The 14,001-nt window shown below is 43.3% G+C and overlaps 1 non-coding gene across 1 annotated transcript; it reads left to right on the top strand.

Annotated features, from left to right (window-relative positions):
* The first annotated feature begins 13,691 nt into the window (after positions 1–13,691).
* Positions 13,692–13,766, top strand: Trnat-ugu (transfer RNA threonine (anticodon UGU)). The gene has a single exon. It is a non-coding gene; the product is annotated as a tRNA-Thr (tRNA).
* Positions 13,767–14,001: the final 235 nt, after the last annotated feature.

Below are 14,001 nucleotides of genomic sequence, written 5' to 3'. Positions count from 1 at the left end.
TCTTCCATCGTATTAAATGATTCAAATGGCTCTGAGCACTATGGGACTTAACATCTGAGGTCACCAGTCCCCTAGAACTTAGAACTACTAAACCTAACTAACCTAAGGACATCACACACATCCATGCCCGAGGCAGGATTCGAACCTGCGACAGTAGCGGTGGCGCGGTTCCAAACTGAAGCGCCCAGAACCGCTCGGTCACAACGGCCGCCCTATCGTATTACCACAGGGTACAGCGTGAGTCATCATTCCAAATCACTGTTATCCAGTTATCCACTGTCCAGTGGCGTCGCCCCTTACTCCATCTCAAGCGTCACTTAGCACTGACTACAGAAATGTGTAGGTCACGAAAAGCTCCTCGACCATTGTACACCATTTTTCTTAACTCCGTACACACAGTCAACGTGCTAGCACGATTACTGGCAGCTGTTTGGAACTCACGAGCGATTCCTTCCGCCGATTTCATGCAATTTGTTACAACCTCTCTCCGAAACGCTCGATGGTCCATATCCGTCACGTGATGTCTGCCTTGTCTTGTCACTGAGATCTCGTGACCTACCCATTCTGCTGTTACTGCTTTTCCAGTAATAACACAAGACTCCCCGCCTTCTTTCGATGTGGCTGGTCCACTTCTCGTCACATCTGGTGATCAAATCCGCATTACATACAGGTGTGTAGATTCTTTTGTCAGATAGTGTATGACTACGCTTCGTCTAAAGAGGGAGGTGATGCAGTAGCCAAACATCAGATAAGAAGGGTCCCGATTCCTGTCTTACCATCCAGGTTTAAGTTTCCGAAATATCCCTAAATCGTAACTAAACTTTTTCGAGGAGGAAATTAAAACAATATGAATACTCAAGTAGAATAGTAATAGTAGGCGTAGATGCTATGCTTTTATTGACATCTGAAAGTAGCTCAGCTCGCTAAAACGCAATATAGTTGCATGACCCGATGAAGTCCTCGACACGTTCTATACAGAAATTGCGAGTGAATTAGCTCTAGTCTCGATTACAGTTTAATCCCGGCATTTACTTTACGCGATTTAGGGCAACAACTGGAAAGCTAAAATTGTAGGTCCTGTTCTCTAATGTGTGACCGAGCGAGGTGGCGCAGTGGTTAGACACTGGACTCGCATTCGGGAGGACGACGGTTCAATCCCGCGCCCGGCCATCCTGATTTAGGCTTTCCGTGATTTCCCTAAATCACTCCAGGCAAATGCCAGGATGGTTCCTTTCAAAGGGCACGGCCGACTTCCTTCCCCATCCTTCCCTAATCCGATGAGACCGATGGCCTCGCTGTCTGGTCTCCTTCCTCAAAACCAACCAACCAACCTAATGTGTGACGAGTGCATCACTGCATTCTCTATAAGAGACCGGAGGGCTCGCATTATACTAGAACTTTGTTGGCTTTGCTATATATTATTTGAAAAAAGCTTGGAGAGTGTCTTCTATATGTGGTGCTCTGCTGCTCTATAGAGTGATTCAGCTAAACTGGCCATAAATACAGTATTTTGGAAACCGTTTAAGATATCGTAATTGCGTTTCAAAATGGCTCTGAGCACAATGGGACTTAACATCTGAGGTCCCCTGAACTTAGAACTACTTAAACCTAACCAACCTAAGGACATCACACACACCCATGCCCGAGGCAGGATTCGAACCTGCGACCGTAGCGGTCGCGCGGTTCCAGCCAGACTGAAGCGCCTAGAACCGCTCTCACACCGGCCGGCAATTGCGTTTCCACCCGAATGAATTGTGACAAAGTCTCCACTGAACGACGTATAGTCTCTTTTCGTAACTGTATCAGATACAGAGATGTCTGTATCTACTTCAGTTTTTGAAATGGAACTACAGTAATTTCTGTTACTAGCACCATAGTTCTAAAAGAGACGAATTCCACGGCGTTTCACTATTCAAATCCCTATTAATAGTTTCAGGCCACTGTAATATTTAGAACGTTTTGAAGTTGCAGACGATTCCTGTCTCACGCGGAAACTCGTGATTTCATATTCGATAAAGGAAATACGTCACGTCGGATGAGAAGGAAACAGCGTTGCACCGTCGCAAACTGCGATAGAAGGAGCACATAGGAAATGTAGCTTTCTGCTGTGTGTGTCATTCACGAGCTTAGAGTGCTAGTTAGCTCGACAAAATAAATGTCTTTAACAAACCATAAGAAACTGGATATGCTAATTCTTTAAGGTAAAAAGTGATGTCGTATGTTAATGGCTGGGAAGCCCAGCCGCCTAATTGGAAACGTTTTCCCCATCCTTCGCGCCCGCAGGCACCTTTCCGATGCTGTTTTGTGTAGGTGACTGTAATGTGTGTGTGTGTGTGTGTGTGTGTGTGTGTAGTGTAGTGTCGTGTTCTTGTTGGGGATGATGAGAGAAGGAAGAGAGTGAAACCTCGTGCCAGCAAATAGCCAACACCTCGTAGGCCTCGTGGGCCGCCGAGCTTGTAAGTCCCCATCTGACGGACGAATCGCCATCAACAGTGTCACATGTCCTCACTTCACGAGGCACTGCGTACAGATTGGAATTTAATCCAAAACATTGGCGCATGTATTAGTGATCAAGAACTTAACGCCACCGCCCTCCTCACCGACCAAATACTGGCAGTGAACGTTTCATCAACCATCAGGATTCGAACCGGCTTACCTCCAAGTCCAGCACCATCACACAGGCGCGCGTGAAGCCATCGGCACACAGACCGTGCATTCGAACGTTGTAAGTTGAGTGTGCAGAGTTTCTGACGTCATAGCGTGGGAAAAGCACGTTGGGGAGTCTTTCCGACGAGCATATGGAGGACCCCGAAGAAATGGTTCATGACGTCATTAGAAAGCCTGACAGAGCAGCCTGGTGACTTGGCCTGTAAGCAGCTCTACGGATATAAGTGACGTCAGTCACCCGTTGACCAAAGCCTTTCATACAGGCCTGCACATAGCTGTTATTTTGGAACTCAAGTCAGTACAGATTCCTGAATGGAGCTTTCTTTATGAGAATCAAACGTAAAAACCACATTCGAATGCGAATAATCTCAATTATGGTAACAGATTAATCCGTAGCGTAGTCAGAGTTACAGATTAAAATGTTACGTTATTGATCGAAGCCAGTGAAGTGACTATGACTTAATAGTTGCATGACAGAGTGATTTACAGAGTAACGCATAATTTTAAGCTTTGATTACAATGTGTCTCAGTGTCTTGCAACATATAAAGTGCTGCTTACTAATGTAACTACCACTCAGGCGTTTGCAGTACTTAACTATGAATTTGTCTTTGCATCTATAGCAGCATTAGCAAATGCGGAAGCACCGAGGGAATATGAGTAAAAGTTATGTAGTGGAACTCCCCTTGCATTTTTTTGCGGTTTATATGCTAGTATGTACATAATATGCATCAAAATACTTGTGGGATGCTTGTTTATTGTCTAATATATATTTTCTGAGTTTACTGTGTAGTTTCAGTTTTTTATTACGAAAAGTACCTTAAATACGGCAAAGTGCCTTTAAATACGGCCCAAACGTAAATATTAGAGTATGGCACACGTCTGTCTGTTACCATAATCTTTATTTCATGTTCGCTGAGTTCCAAAACTGATAACAAAATTACCACCTTTCAACCTAATGTAGACCTCAGACTACGCTAGAGATAAGCTTGTCACTCCGACCAAGGTCCCGAGGATCAGGGGTGGGGGAGTCCAACATCATACTCTAGCCCAGATATCTGCTCTAACCCAAATATGTGTTACCGGTATGCTTCAATTTTGGTTGTTATTGTGTAAACAGCTATCAGCTCTGTTTATCAAAATGCCACATACAAATGAACTAAACGCTGCAGTCGTCATAGGGGCACTTTGTACCTTCCATATTTGGCTCTATGTCGTACACTTTCTGATGGGGTGCATAAAGTTTTACGTAGCTGAAACGCTTTATCGCATACAAAACACGTGTTGCATTTTACCATTATATGCTCACAGCACACAAGAACTAGAGGCGAGCTGGAGTGGCTTGTGAGAGAGTGAGAGAAACGTCATGATATGACGTCATGATATTTCGGTTCAAAATAAAATGGCTCTGAGCACTATGGGACTTAACATCTATGGCCATCAGTCCCCAGAACTTAGAACTACTTAAACCTAACTAACCTAAGGACATCACACTATACCCAGTCATCACGGGGCAGAGAAAATCCCTGACCCCTGAAATTTCGGGGTCCGCTAGTTCACCAGTCTTTGCGAACGTGCAGAGTAATATCTACCATGAAAGAGATTCTAAACGTGGGTTTGGATGTTGACTAGTGAGATGGAAGAACGCTACCTACGTCACATGCACGCCATTTCTCTTCAGTACAGAGTCCCGGAACGCCATATTGGCTTTCAGTTGAAGCCCATATGTAAATATTCCATTTCGAAGCGTCAGCAACATGAGCACCTCTCAAAAAACCGACGTAATACAATGACGGGAACCGTCATATTGGTGGTTAAAGATTTATTGTAACTTGCGTATTATGGAAGTATGCCGTTTCAAGCCATTACGTTTGGGCCGTATTTAAAGGCACTATGCCATATCTAAGGCACTTTTTGTAATAAAAGGATCCAAAAGAAATGCAATTTTCTGGTACAATTTCTTATAATTAAAGCTTTGAGGAAACGGAATGAGGCAAAGTACGTATGTGTGTGTGTGTGTGTGTGTGTGTGTGTGTGTGTGTGTGTGTGTGCGAATTCCTAATGGACCAAACTGCTGAGGTCATCGATCCCTAGAATTACACACTACTTACACTAACGGATGCTAAGAACAATGGAAGCCTTAGACCAGCATCGTACTTGTACGCAGTTTTTAACATTTCAAGAGTTTCTGTTCCCCTTTCTCCGGACAAAAAGCAGTATTTCATCGCTGTTCACGAAAATCAGCCGTTGCAAAATGACACTCACACAAAAAAGTTGCCACTAGGAAAAGTGGTGAAACTACTGACCTTCAGCAACGCCACTCGGCTTCCTAACTAGAATTTTCGCTCCATGCGCTACAAGCGGCTAAACGCGGAACTACAAAGGCTCTACCCACCAAAAGAAATTGCTCGGTTTCTTTTGGATACCCCCTGTACATATATCGGTACTGTTGCTAAGATTGTAGGACAGGCAACTTTCAGAGGTCGTAGTAGGGGCTAAAACAAGAAAAAAAATTCCAGTAAATAAGGGCTCTAAGATGTATTCCTCAAGAGCTAAAACCCCTTTTTCATACCGGATACTGCGAAATACATCTCTTCTATCTCAATCTCTTCGATTTCAATATTTTTAGAGGAAGTAGTATGGGGCAAATTAAGAAAAATTGGTCACTAAGTACACTGTCTAAATTGCATATCTTCAGGGCTCTGGGAAAACTAGTTCAGTAAAAGAGATGTGTTTCGCAGGAGCGAAGGTATGCATTTTAGAGCCCATGTTTACTAGACATTTTTTCTTGTTTTCGTCCATACTACCACAGTCTTAGCAACAATGGTACCGATACATGTATTCCATTATCAGAGATATCAGAAAGATTTTAACTTATAGCTTTCAAGTCAGTTGTTTCCGGACCAGGGTCTCTTCAGATTCATGCATTTACCCTTCTCCACCATTCTTAAAGTTCGTCACGTCATCGCGGAATCATCCTGTACATGGCCTTATTGTCACTTACTCTGGCGACGGCGCTGAAATGCTAATGATTCGATTATCCCAGGATGTTGTTCGCACTTCATGTCCGTCTGACGTTTGTTTCATGCTGCGTTCACGAAGTTGCAGTTTTAATGGCCAGCAGTGTTTTTTAAGTTGTTCACCTCTATTACGAAAGAAGGTGCTTTTTTTGTTATCGTGTTTGTTAGAGCAACAGGTACCCGCATTGCTGGGACATGACCCAGCTATCGGAGGGCGTGGCTTCGGATGACTTGTTTGTTCGCGTTCTGCGTCACTCGTTAGCCGTGATTCCTGCAGCACAACACGAGGCTGGCAGTGTCTGTCGGCATTAGCGCGAACCGCGCCTGAGAAATCGAATGAAAAGCTGTTACAAATTCAGTGTGCTTCTCGCTCTTTTGTGATAAGTAATCTGATCTTTAGATGTCCCATAGCTACGTGGATCGGAAGATTTTAAAGGCTAAAAAACCACCCAGGTTGCCAGAAACGATATATGGTGCATACTACTATACGACGTGCCTTATGACCTTTTCCACAACGAAACCCTTTCTTGAAATCTACAGGTAAATGCTGAGAACTTCTGGTCGTTTGTACAGTACGCCGTGACTGTAAGGTGATTTCATGCAGACCGCAGTAGATTTTGTAAGTTTTTTCTATGAAGTTTTGGTAAGTATAATATTTTTTGTAGTTACGAAACGAAAGAAATACACTTCTGACAGATATGTTGCTTTCTTACGTTGGTAAACACGTAGCATCGTAGTAAATAACTGCTAAAATACAGAGTGTTTATACAGTGTGTTACAAAAAGGTACGACCAAACTTTCCGGAAACATTCCTCACACACAAATAAAGAAAAGATGTTACGTGGACATGTGTCCGGAAACGCTTAATTTCCATGTTAGAGCTCATTTTAGTTTCGTCAGTATGTACTGTACTTCCTCGATTCACCGCCAGTTGGCCCAATTGAAGGAGGGTAATGTTGACTTCGGTGCTTGTGTTGACATGCGACTCATTGCTCTACAATACTAGCATCAAGCACATCAGTACGTAGCATCAACAGGTTAGTGTTCATCACGAACGTGGTTTTGCAGTCAGTGAAATGTTTACAAATGCGGATTGGCAGATACCCATTTGATGTATGGATTCCCACAGTGCAATAGCCGCGGCGCGGTACGTTCGTATACAGACAGATTTCCAGAACGAAGGTGTCCCGACAGGAAGACGTTCGAAGCAATTGATCGGCGTCTTAGGGAGCACGGAACATTCCAGCATATGACTCGCGACTGGGGAAGACCTAGAACGACGAGGACACCTGCAATGGACGAGGCAATTCTTCGTACAGTTGACGATAACCCTAATGTCAGCGTCAGAGAAGTTGCTGCTGTACAAGGTAAGTTGACCACGTCACTGTCTGGAGAGTGCTACGGGAGAACCAGTTGTTTCCGTACCATGTTCAGCGTGTGCAGGCACTATCAGCAGCTGATTCGTCTCCACAGGTACACTTCTGCGAATGGTTCATCCACCAATGTGTCAATTCTCATTTCAGTGCAAATGTTCTCTTTACGGATGAGGATTCGTTCCAACGTGATCAAATTGTAAATATTTACAGTCAACATGTGTGGGCTGACGAGAATCCGCACGCAATTGTGCAATCACGTCACCAACACAGATTTTCTGTGAACGTTTGGGCAGGCATTGTTGGTGATGCCTTTATTGGGCCCCATGTTCTTCCACCTACGCTCAATGGAGCACGTTATCATGATTTCATACGGGATACTCTACCTGTGCTGCTAGAACATGTACCTTTACAAGTACGACACAACATGTGGTTCATGCACGATGGAGCTCCTGCACATTTCAGTCGATGTGTTCGTACGCTTCTCAACAACAGATTCGATGACCGATAGATTGGTAGAGGCGGACCAATTCCATGGCCTCCACGCTCTCCTGACCTCAACCCTCTTGACTTTCATTTATGGGGGGCATTTGAAAGCTCTTGTCTACGCAACCCCGGTACCAAATGTAGAGACTCTCCGTGCTCGTATTGTGGACGGCTGTAATACAATACGCCATTCTCCATGGCTGCCTCAGCTTATCAGGGATTCCATGCGACGGAGGGTGGATGCATGTATCTTCGCTAACGGAGGACATTTTGGACATTTCCAGTAACAAAGTGTTTGACGTCACGCTGGTACGTTCTGTTGCTGTGTGTTTCCATTCCATGATTAATGTGATTTGCAGTGAAGTATTAAAATGAGCTATAACATGGAAAGTAAGCGTATCCGGACACATGTCCACATAACATATTTTCTTTCTTTGTGTGTGAGGAATGTTTCCTGAAAGTTTGCCCGTACCTTTTTGTAACACCCTGTATATGATTATCGGGGTTTTAACGCTTTATTATATTTATTATATTAAACTTACAGTTATAAATGACATGTCATATGAAAGAGCAGCTCAAACAGTTTTACCAAGAACCTTATAAATGTTTAATGCGAGCAGCATTTGTGACACGGCACACATCAAGTCTGTAGCCGAGTTCTTCCAAAACGTTGACATGGCCTGCTTTGCATGGCCTCCACGTTCACCCGACCTAACGCCATGCGATTTTTTTTCCTTTGGGGCTTCATCAAGGATCGTGTGTACGTGCCTCCGCTACCATCAGACCTCCCTGAATTAAGAAACCGGACTAAAGCAACTGTTGCTATAATCACTGAAGACAAACTTATCAACGTTTGGGAAGAACTCGCCTATAGAGTTGCTGTGTGCCGGGTGACAAATGGTGCTCACATTGAACATTTATAAGGTTCTTGGTGAAACTGTTTGAGTTGCTCTTTCATTTTACATATCATTTATAACTGTATGTTTAATATAATAAATATTATAAAGCGTTAAAACCCCGATATTCACTTATAAACACCCTGTATTGGTGCAGAGATCAAGAGATATTAGGTGCAGAAATCAACCTTGTATGGTATGTATGTATTACACGTCACAAAATGGACACCGTCAACAGGCAAGAAATGTTCAAAACAAACCATTAACTTGCACCATGAATACCGAATGATAAACAGCGCACCACACTGACTACAAAGGTTCGCACCAACAAGATCGAAGGGGAACTTTTTCGGAGTTACAAACAGTGCAGCACGTTCAGCTAGATATCGACTCTTAAAGAATGCATACATAATCATATTGGTGTAACAGGGTGATAAGAACTGATGGAATGTGATGGCATGCACACGAATGGAAAAAAGTCTGTCGTGGAGCTTATCGCGCAACTGGCTACCCTTTAAGGCGTAGCTTCAGATGGTGTGATAATATGTTGTATAGAAACGGAAAAAACAAACACTCAGAAGCTGAATTAGTCCAATGGTTCCAGATGGTATGACCTGCAACGTCACTCACTTTTCAAGAGGGATAGTTTTCTCTGAGGGAGTATGGGTTATATAAGCAGAGCAGGAATCAAGCATAAGCAAGTTATTTTGACCAGATATTGGCCAAAAGCAGTGTTCATGGCATAGTTGTAGTTCTTTTGCGCCTATTTTCCCACTCTTGTTTGCTGTGATGTAAATATTTCCTACTGCGCCTGCGTGATCGCACAAACGAGAAAGAATTGTTGAGCGCGAAGCACCTCCAGCTTATATCGCCACAATAAACAACTTTCCACCCAATTTACCATCCAGATCAACATTTGGTAGGGCAGTATACCAATGCGTTAAGGAATTGATGTTAGCTGATCTTTATATAACTTTCTCGGTACCTCTAGTTTCCAGGACTCCTTTCATATGTATTTCCTCCTCAAATCCCGACTGGTCGGAGTTGAAAATAAATTCCTTGCCGAACGATGGGGTAAGTTTGTTTATGTCATCTACAATTTTTCGGGCCGATTTGCAGTTTGCTGTGCTCATTAAGTTGACGCTTTGTTTGGTATTTCATCATCTTATGTCCTTGAAATCACTGTGTTCTATGTCGCGCACAATTTGATGTGCATAACGTGGTAGGTCACTATCACACACATCCTGTAAACTGTATCGAGCATGCCTGGACCGCGCGAACACCAGCTTCTGTAACAAGTGCGTCTTCTCTTTCCTTGAATATGCACAGTCTCTCTTACGCACTACACGGTCATATTGCTACAGATTTATTCAAAATCTATTTATAATTGTTTTTTAACTATGATGAGGATGATGTTCCATATACGTAATTATGCTTAGTACCTGCTCCTTGGACATCGGTTGTTCTTCACTACGTTTCACTGGAGACGGTATTTGTGGCTTCCTGTCCGACAATGATGATGAACTACATGGCTCTACACCTGTTTCGGTACCAATTTTGTTTGTTAAGCACGTATCTCCATCATTGTACTCCGCATGTACATCGTCCACGCAGTCGAGCATATACGACGGCAGACCACTGACTCATCTTTCAGAAACGCTGTATTTCATCTGCCCACTTGTTTCTCACGCTGCGAAAATCTTTTGGTTTTGACGAAATGTCAACTTCGGCAACTTTTTGCTTTGTTTATCGTTGCCATTGCTCTACTTTGTATCAACGCCACTAGCGCTGTAGCGCTGTTGTGAGTTACTCGTCGACTGAGCAGTTCGACTACGTTCCTTAGCATCCAGTCGCGCCCCCAGTTGCCATTAGTAGCCAACATCGTGGTTGCATGGTAGACAATATGTGGGGCGTCGAATGCCAAAACATCATTGGCCTTTAGCGTTCAAATGCGAGTGAAATCTTATGGGACTTAACTGCAAAGGTCATCAGTCCCTAAGCTTACACACTATGTAACCTAAATTACCCTAAGAACAAACACACACACCCACGCCCGAGGGAGGACTCGAACCTCCGCCGGACTTTAGCGACCTCGCATTCACAGGGTTCCTTGTGAGACACCTTCACATCTTTGAGAGGCCGCGTTGTCTCTGTTATCCAATGAGAAGATTTCGCGGTTTGTAAGCCAAGAGTTGTTCCCTGTTTGGTTTTTTCGTCATTCAGATTCTGTGTCTTGCTGTATTCTGTTCTTGTACTAGTGAGAGTTCTGTTGCCTTGAGAGGAAGACTGGCTTTGTCCGCTTCGGAGATTCTACAAAGCTGGAGATATCAGGTGAGATCATTAATTTTTTGCCGTCGAGAAGCTTAGGTTAACTTGTTAGCTTATTTCGTAACTGCTTGCTATTCTTTGCCCAGTTTATAGTGATGAACGTTATGTTTTCAATCAGTTATGCTGTAGATTCAGAGTTATCATCCCCTCCTGAAGTATAAAAGAGTTTCTGCCTTATTAAACGTTGTGAACTGAGAATTTATATTCCGATTTCTCATTGTATAATTCATGCATGTTTGTATTGTTCTGAGGATCCATATGGGCTTTTAAATCAGGGTGTAACTGGTATGAGTATAGATATTTGTATTCTCAACAGAGGACGGTGTATTGAACAACATTACATCAGTATTTATGTCACTGCAAATTAATAATTATAGCTATTACAAGTTGCATATTTTTAGGTTGATTTGTACCTCCGTACACGTAGCAAGAGCAAGCTTTTAATGCTTATTTTTCCCTTGGGCAGCAGGTCAGATGTTGAAGTGTGGACGTGTGGACGCAACACAGTTTGTGTATATTGACAGTTGCATTCCATTTGGTGGTACAGTGAAACTGTGCAGAAAACATCAGGTCCTAAAGTTAATGAGTTGTTTGTGGGAAGACTTATCGAGGAAGAGGAAAACCAACGTACACAATGAAGTGTGTACATATTAAGATACCTTATATAAAAATATCTACACTTATAACTGTTACACACTATATATTAAATTATTAATGAATATGTTAATAAACTTCCTTTCTGAATTATTTCCCCATAAATGAAGTCTTTTCTTTGTTACTCGTAAGTGATACAGTGCTATGCTGCAACTCCACCCTGTTGCTTTAACTTCAGAGCCCACTCACTGACATAGTTTTTCAATTACAAAAGACTGTGGAGAAACATTCTCCCTTAGCACGAAATTAGGTTTCAGAAACAGAAAGGTAAGTCAACGACTGCAGTTATGACGATCGCTGCATACTAAACGTGCTGCGGAACAATCTGACACCTTACTGAGACATTAGATGGAAATGATATTCATAAATTTTGTGTTGATTTTGATGGTTAAACTTTTTTTTCATGCTGAGAATCAATCCATGATGGGACATCCTCATGAGAACTGCTAGACGCTATAAGCAGAAAGCAAACACATATTTAATTTTTGGTCAGTTTCTTGATTAATCATTGCTTACTGCTGAATGTCCAACTGACAGCTCTACAAAACCCAGTTTCATTGCAATTAAATTATGTATGTATGTGTGTGACTATTCTGTTAGTAATTACTGTCGGATTGCGTAAATCACTTCATTCTGGGGCTTAATGCTTAGTTTAAAAGTTCAAGGCTTTTATATTAACTGTACATTTTAGTAGATCATTTTTAAACGCAGCATACTATACCAGGCCCAAAACATCACTGACCCATCTCATTAATAAACACACGAGTCTGCACGCCTGAGACTTCCATTGGTACCTCGCCCCCTCAATGCTCTTCAACAATGGTCATCAGGCGTCAGACAAATCTTGCACTCTCGGAGAGAAAAACCTGACGCCAAAGATCTACACTGATAGACCAAAACGTTACTGGTCTGCCTCTGGGACGCAGTAGAGTAGTGAAGTGAATGAAATGAGCGTTTGGCGTCAATGGCCAGGAGGCCCCATGCGGGGCAGGTCCGGCCGCCTTGGAACAGGCCTTATTACATACGACGCCACATTGAGCGACCTGCGTGCCGGATGGGGATGAAATGATGATGAAGACAACACAACACCCAGTCCCTGAGCGGAGAAAATCTCCGATCCAGCCGGGAACCGAAGCTGGGCCCGTAGGACGGCAATCCGTCACGCCGACCACTCAGCTATCGGGGCGGACAGTTCAGCAGTGTGTCATCATGGCATGGATTCGACAAGTCCTTGGTATGTTTGAAGAAGTATGAGGCTCCAGGCGTCTGGGCACAGGTCACGCAATTTCCGCGTATTACAAACCGATGATTTGTGAGCATGCATCTGACGCCCGATAGTGTCTCACTGTCAGATGTGTAACATTGGATTCAGATCAAGCGTATTTGGTGGAAAAGACATCAATATAGGTTCAGTGTTATGCTTCGCAAGTCGTGTAGCACAATTCTGCCCTTTGAGATTTGCATAATTATCCCTCTGAATGATACAATCGCCTTCGGGAAAGGCATAACATGTGAAGGCATGCAAGGGATCCACAATAATGTCCATGTAGTACACAGCTGCCATGATGTCTTCATTACTCCGACAAGTCCCATAGAAGCTCAGGAGAATATCTCTCAGAACATAATACTGCCCCTGCTTCACTGGGTCCGAGGCGCGATGCATCTGTAGAACAGATATGATGGCGTACCCTGACACGATCATCCATCTGGTGTAATAAGCAACGTGATTCGTCCGACCAGGCGACACATATCCATTGATCTAAGGTCCAGTCTCGATGGTCTGGTATTCACTGCACTCGAAATTGAGGATATCGGTTTGTCAAGGCGGGAAGATCTCATCTGCTGCAGAGTCCCATTTTCAACAATGTGCACTAAACGGTGTGTTCTGATATACTTTTGCCTGCACCTTCATTGTACCCTGTCGTCTAATCTACAACAGATCAGTGACTAACATACTTACATACTTTACAGAGCGTCTAAGCGTCTGACCTCCACGTGCTCTGATGAGACATAGACTTCGAACACTTTGTCATCTATTTGTGGTTTCACTGTCCTTCATCCATCTCCTATAGATAGTCGCGATAATAGCACGCAAAAATTTCAGCAGATTTGCTGCTCGCTAAATGATTATTCTCCTGCGCCAGGCCACAACAGTCTATCCCTTTTCAAAGTCGAGGATGCCAGTGGATTTCACGCCCCGTTCGTCTCGTAACCGAAAGTAAAGGGAAATTTTTTAGTACTAATGTGAGGGACCTCACATTTTTTATGAGCCCTCGGTGGCTCAGATGGGTAGAGCGTCTGCCATGTAAGCAGGAGGTCCGGGATTCGAATCCCGGTCGGGGCTGACATTTTCATCTCTCTCCATTGAGGTGTATCAACAACACCTGTTGGCAGCTGAAGGTTTCGATTAATTATCGTTTCTTTCTAGAGGACCTGCATGATCATCATTGGTATCTGTTCTTTCGGAACCGTTACTATCTTAACATTTTTTATTATTTAGGGGCAGTTGTTACTTTTCCTACCATGCAGATATCTTGTCTAAATGATGTTACAATTTGTTTTGGACATCTGACGACTTT

Source organism: Schistocerca gregaria, chromosome X (assembly GCF_023897955.1).
Source record: "Schistocerca gregaria isolate iqSchGreg1 chromosome X, iqSchGreg1.2, whole genome shotgun sequence".
Classification (NCBI taxonomy): Eukaryota; Metazoa; Arthropoda; class Insecta; order Orthoptera; family Acrididae; genus Schistocerca; species Schistocerca gregaria.
This window is presented reverse-complemented; position numbering and strand designations above follow the sequence as displayed.